The sequence below is a fragment of the Podarcis tiliguerta genome, assembly GCF_965153285.1.
Source record: "Podarcis tiliguerta genome assembly, chromosome: 2".
Classification (NCBI taxonomy): Eukaryota; Metazoa; Chordata; class Lepidosauria; order Squamata; family Lacertidae; genus Podarcis; species Podarcis tiliguerta.
In genome coordinates this window covers 55,032,776-55,039,585 of record NC_139535.1, presented here as the reverse complement: position 1 = coordinate 55,039,585, position 6,810 = coordinate 55,032,776, and positions in this window count along the sequence as shown.

Here is a 6,810-nt window from a genome sequence, read left to right as displayed (position 1 = left end):
CATCTAGACCAGTGTGGCTGCAGCTCTCCGGGTTTTCAGACAGGGGTCTTGGCCAGTCTTGCCTCTGCTGGAGGTGACAGTGATTTTTGCATGTTAAACTTGCTCTGGACCAGTACTACTGCTTAAGGCCCCGCCTGAAGCTGGAGAGTTGCAGCTATCTCTCGGACATTGATCTGTCTTTGTGCGGGAGAAGAAGAAACTTAACCAAATGCAGCAGCAAAACGTCAATAAATTATTGGGTCACACAATTGTTGGATACATTCTGATTTGGGAACTTTTTTCCGCCTTACAACAGGGATCAATCTGGGGGACACTGTCCTTTACTTGAATTCCCAAAACGTTTGGGCATCCTTGAGAGGCTGGTGTAGGGATCAAATGATTTTCACTATCAACAGTATTCCACACCAATTTTCTATATGCACTAGTATTCTGAAGTCAAGTATGAGCAGTGAGATAGCTAGGCTTAACAATGAAATCCTGTTTATCATGGAGAAATACCAGGTATCTCCAAAAGAATCTCCCAGAACTGAAGGATTGCACAACAGAAAGGAATATGAGGGCATGGGAAGTCCATACACAATTCTACTGCAACAATACTGCAATAAACTTGATATTTCAACTGATCCATTATTCTAATTCACAAATATAATTTCAGCTCAGACTTATATTTAAGGTCCTTCATGGCTCAGGCTCCTCAGAAGTGACCTTATATCTAAAGCATTTTTATATACTTTCATTTAAAACCAGTTTTGAGTTTCCATTTTCAGCATCCTGCAGGTGTTATTTCATACAATAGAAACTTTAAATACTGTGTGGGACATTGCCTCCCATCCTTTAACAAAGGCTTGTCCCCCAGGTATGTCACCAAAGTCAGTCCCTTAAGACATCTGCTGCCACCAACCCACTGAATAGTAGGTCTCTCCCTTTATATTTTATGGGACGCTGGTGGCGCTGTGGGTTAAACTACAGAGCCTAAGGCTTGCCGTTCAGAAGGTTGGCAGTTTGAATCCCTGTGACGGAGTGAGCTCCCGTTGCTCAGTAGAACATGGACAGCATGGCTCTGCCATTCACCTACCTAGGAGAGCAATTGGAGAGGTAAACTTAATACTGTAATTCCACATAGCTTAGGGAACATTGCATTGAATTTAGTGGGACTTGCTTGTAAACATGCTTTGGATCATCTGCTGTAGACTGGGTCAACGTCTTCATGAACCTGTCCACTACGGTTCCCAAGGTCTCACACATTCTTCTAAATCTGGAGGTTCCCTATGCCAGAGCTTTTCAACCTTTTTGAGTCCATGGCTCCCTTGATCAATTACGTTCTTCCTGCGGCACCCCTGTGGGGCTCAGGAGCCCAGTTATGTCACCAATTGCCTGCAGAGCTGGCAGCCTCTTACCCTTTTTCGAACACCCTCCGTTGTGGAGCATTCCCTCAGCCTCCTCTCATTTTCCCTCTCCTTGGGAGTCCTCAGGGCAGCAGTCTGTCTCAGTTCCTGGCAGTCAGCACCCCCTGGCCAGCCACAGAGGCACCATTTGCCTGGGGAGCTTGTAGCCAGGGGTACTGCAACAAACAGCCACAAAAGCCTTTGGGAGGCAGAGACAAGAGAGGACACCAGAGAAGGGAGGGAAAGAAAGAGGGACAGAGGCCTGTGTTGCCTGCAGCACCCCTGAACATCCTTCAATGCACTCCAGAGTGGCACAGCACACTGGTTGAAAACCCCTGCTCTATGCAATTGATGTAGATTTGGATTTTCAGGGCACAGGGAATCTGGATTTAGGGAGGAGAAAGAGTGGGACAGCAGTAGTTGGGAGGAGGACACTGCAAGGATGAGGGAGAATTAAAGGAAACACAACTGGGTTCACAATCCACATTAAGCCAAGGTATGGTCAAAACAGATCGGTAACTGATTGTTCTGTACTATTATTGTTCATCATCTTGTTTGTATTATTGTGCATTGCCCTTTTCATCTTTTTGCTCACTGGAGTACATTAATGGTATATTTGTGGGTCTTATTGCTCTTTGTCTTTGATACATAGAGACCTTTATTGCTTAGTGTACTGTCTGAATTGGCACTGGTTGTACTAATACTTTCTCGTTTTAAGATCAGACTGATCAGATCAGAAATACCACACAAAAACCATTTCTGTTTGTAGCAATTTGCCTACCATTTCAACCTCTGTCCCTATCATGTTGAGCTTACAGGCCTCCGTTTCCTTCCGATGGCAGTGTAGTTTTAAAGGTTCTTATGTTTATGCATTGCCATCTTCCATGGAGCACAGGTTTACCTCCCCAAACACTTATTTGTGTCAGGAGATTCAGCCAGATTCTGATCAGGAGGAGTTCAGCCTTCAGCCTTATCAAGGTGATCCCTGCCTCTAAATCTGAAATGTGTTAGAACTGGATAGGCTGCAGATCCTTGTAAGGAAAAGGCTATTTTAAATAAGCTGGCAGGCACCTTTCTTTGTTTTAACTTTACATTTTCTAGAATTCAGCCCTGCTGTTGAAAACAGATCCTGGGGCTCAGCCCTGGCACAAATGAAGCCCTGGAGGAACGTGTGTTAACTTGGCTCCTGTTGCAGCCAAATAAAACTAAGTGTTCTTTAGCAACTTCTGGGTTCCACAAGTCTTACGAAGTGACATAACAGCTGCTGAAAGAAATTTGGAGCTCTTGTCAGCTTCTCTTTCCTTGTTCCTAATCTATTTATTATTATTATTACTGCGCAATATTTATATCTTGGCAACTCAAATAATTAGACAACACTTTGAGAAGAAATAGCTTTAGACAGGGCATGTGCAGTTTCCTAACCATGCTTCACGTGTTTCTTTGTCTACAGTGGTCTGTCAAGAACAGAAACTTCTCATATTTTCTAACCGGCATGTGGCCAGCAGCTTATGAAAAAATTGATTCATCACCTGGCATGAGGCCTTTCTTGGATTAGCAGAAAGCACCTCTGAAGAAATTTCAGGAACTGAATTTGGGTAACTTCCCAGTATATACTTCTCATGACTTCTGAAACATGCACTACAGTGTCAGAGTGAGAGAGAGAAAACATACTACCTAAAGCAGAGGAGAAGCTTCATCATTTGTTAAGGTTTGTAAGAACACACTTTGAAAATCCATCAAATAGGAAAACTTGCATATGACTGCAAGGATGTTTGTTTCTTCACAGAAGGCCAAGCTTTGCATGCAGTTCTTTTATAATATTGGAATGCTTCAAGATGCAAAGCTTCTTGCCCATAAGGCCTTTGTTTTCCCATTGTTTGTTGGCTGTGGAACTGCAATGGGCTATCCAGACAATTGTTAACTTTTCATTCTTTATAAGTTTGGTCATGCTGTTTCACCAGTGGGTGAAGCATGTTTTTGGAAAGAAAAGAGTTCATTCCCTGCCATTGGTTCCCTCATAATTCCCACCACTTCCCTCAACCCTCCCACATAGCTATTTGTGTTTGCTTAGCATTCACACACATGTTTAATACACACCCTCCTCTTCCTTCTTCATCATAAATCATTTTCCAACCAGTATTTCAAAAACTTTAAATTCTGATTAGCCACAGCCTTTCTTCCTCTCTCCTTTTTCTGTTTCCTTTTCTAACCACTTTGGCTCTAGCAAGTGGTATAAATGAGGCTTTCTCTAACTTTGCACATGTACAAAAAAGGAGCAAGGTATGGGAAGGATATCTACTGGAGAACTGAGGAGATAGAAGGTTCATAACATAGAACCTCAATTTGCTAGACTTCACTGTAGTATGCAGGAAGTGCTGCCCTCTCCACATGAAGCTCCCTTTTTCAATTTTAAAATTCAGAATTCTGCAAGCCCCATTCCCACCGCCTGCCTTTTTATAAATATTTCAGTTTCCTGTGAAAAAGAGTTAAGTTTTCTGTTGACATATACACACTGCAATTTGCATTACACAATGGAAAACGTGGCCTGCTATCGTGTTTCATAAAGTGATGAATGTAAAATGTAAGTGGCAGATACTTCCTTATATTAAAGGTCAGGAATATTTACTATGGTGGGACCACTTGTCCACATTCACTCTTCGGGATTCTTGAGCAAAGAGCTCCTCAAAACCATTATTTGTTCCAGATCATTGGTAAAAAATGGATTTTCCATGTTAGCTGAAAAAGCAGGTGACATGAAGAAATAGCACAGAACAACTGCAAAAAAGGATGACTACATCCTGTGCATTCTCCTGTAAAGAAACTATGGGGGAAATGTTTTAAAAGGTCTGTCTAAAAAACACAGGGGGGAAAAAAGGCTTTGGGAAAAGAATATAGAATTTCTGGAACCTTCTGCCACTGTGTCTTTTGGTGATGTAAAGCCTCTCTTTTGGCAATGCATAACTGGCCACCCCACGTGACCCGGAAGTGTCTGCGGACAGCGCTGGCTCCCGGCCTATAGAGTGAGATGAGCGCACAACCCTAGAGTCTGGCAAGACTGGCCCGAACGGGCAGGGGTACCTTTACCTTTACCTTTAACTGGCCACCCCAGCTTTGACCGTGGCGTCTGGACCTTAGGATGAAAACACCACTGGCAGCATGAAGCTGTTTGAACACTTCTCCACTTGAGCTAATACGTTTTAGGACAATGTGGTTCTCTTATTATAGGGACAGGGACAGGCAGAAACACACACACATACACACTGCAGTCAGGTATGCACTAGCATCTGTGCCACACAGTATTATTAACCTCCAGCAAACACCCCAGCCTAAGCAAATGTCAACATTCAAAGGACACAAACACAAGCACTCTTGTTTCTTAACATCTGTTCATTATATACCCCATAAAGCAGAGTCTAGAATTTAGTGCAAGATCTTAAGAAGGAGCATCTGCATTTTGGGCTTGAAATCCCTTTGTTTTTTCTTCAGCTGGAAATATATTACCCCAAGATATTTAACCCCATGGTGCTAAATCTCTGGGACTAATATGCTGTTGTCTATTATGCTTAAGTACCAATTTCACGGGTGGTGCTGTGGGTAAAACCTCAGCGCCTAGGGCTTGCTGATCGCATGGTCGGTGGTTCGAATCCCCACGGCGGGGTGAGCTCCCGTTGTTCGGTCCCAGCTCCTGCCCACCTAGCAGTTCAAAAGCACCCCTAAGTGCCAGTAGATAAATAGTTACCGCTTTATAGCAGGAAGATAAACGGCGTTTCCGTGTGCTGCGCTGGTGCTGGTTCGCCAGAGCAGCTTCGTCACGCTGGCCACGTGACCCGGAAGTGTCTCTGGACAGCGCTGGCCCCCGGCCTCTTAAGTGAGATGGGCGCACAACCCTAGAGTCGGACACGACTGGCCTGTACGGGCAGGGGTACCTTTACCTTTACCTTTTTACCAATTTCCTCCTTTCCCTAAACTTGCTTTCTCTTAGGAAGACACAGTATGAGTGAGACACAACTACACAAACAAAATTACAGTGCCTCCACAACTTTTCACTGGACTCCTTTGGGAAGAAGTGCTGGATAAAAATCTAATAAATCACTGCCGCCGCCACTGTAAAACTGCAGGGAGCCATTACCAGTACATAGCCACAAACTGTTGGTCAGGCTGCCACCATTTGTTTTTATTAATGCTAAGGCCATTCTGGATAAAACGTAGGGCTTATGTGATGCTATGGAGTCTGGACAATCCCTTGTCTTTTTTCTTTAGACAGTGGAACTGCTTATATGAGCCTGGACATCCTTTAACAAGACTGCTTCCTAAGAGAGTGGATGCTGTTTCTTTAAATCCAAAGGCAAAAGAAAAAAAAATATTTTGGAAGTAAATAAGAAACATTGGAAGCATTAAATAAGTAAGACCATAATTAAAAACAAGTACTTTTCACCAATGTGTCAAATGGTGGTACTACTGACAAGTATAATAATAATATTTACACTCCACTCATCTTGCTGGGTTTCCCCAGCCACTCTGGGAGGCATACAGCATATCTAAAAACAAAATGAAAACATCAAGCATTATCTTACAGTGTTTAAACTAGAAATACTGAACCTATGGCCCTCCCAATGTATACCACAAGATTATTGTAGAAAGCTCTTATTCTCCCAGAGTTTTGACACATAGGCTGTATACACACCATACGTTTAAAGTACATACATTTCCTCCCCAAATCCTGGGAGCTTTAGCTTGTTAAGCGTTTTGGGAATTGTAGCTCTGTGAGAGGTGAACTACAGTCCACAGGATGATTGAGGGAGGGATGTGCTTAAAATGCATTGTTGTAGGACTAGGGCAGGGATCTGCAACCCACGGCTCCGGAGCCACATGTGGCTCTTTTACACCTTTGCCGTGGCTCTGGGGCAGATACTAGCAAGGGGAGGAGGCGCATTGTGTGTGCCCCGACACTCCCCACTGTGGCGGATGCTGTACTGGCTGTGACGTCGCATGGGGCGGTGCGTGCGTTAGTCACGCACCGTCTCGACGTCACCTTCCCGCCCGCTGTCAGATCGCGGCTCCGGAGATATATTTATTTTAAATGTCACAATGGTTTTGCGGCTCCCTTTTTTCCCCCTTCGGAAATGGGTCCAAGTGGCTCTTTTTGTCTTAAAGGTTGCAGATCCCTGGACTAGGGGATTGGATTGAATTATGCCGATTTGTCCCAACCAAGTGTGTTTCAGGATCTGTTAGATGGGAGTTTGTAGCAGAAGGGAACCACTGACCTGGTCAAATCAGCCACTTTGTTAAGATAACAGCCCCACCTGGGTCTATAAGCACCTGCTATTTGCATGACTAATGAGTGGCCATGTTGCCATGGAGACAACAGGGTGATGATGTTCTTTCAAGAGAGGGAAAGGCCTCCATAGACCAGGGAGCCAGCTTT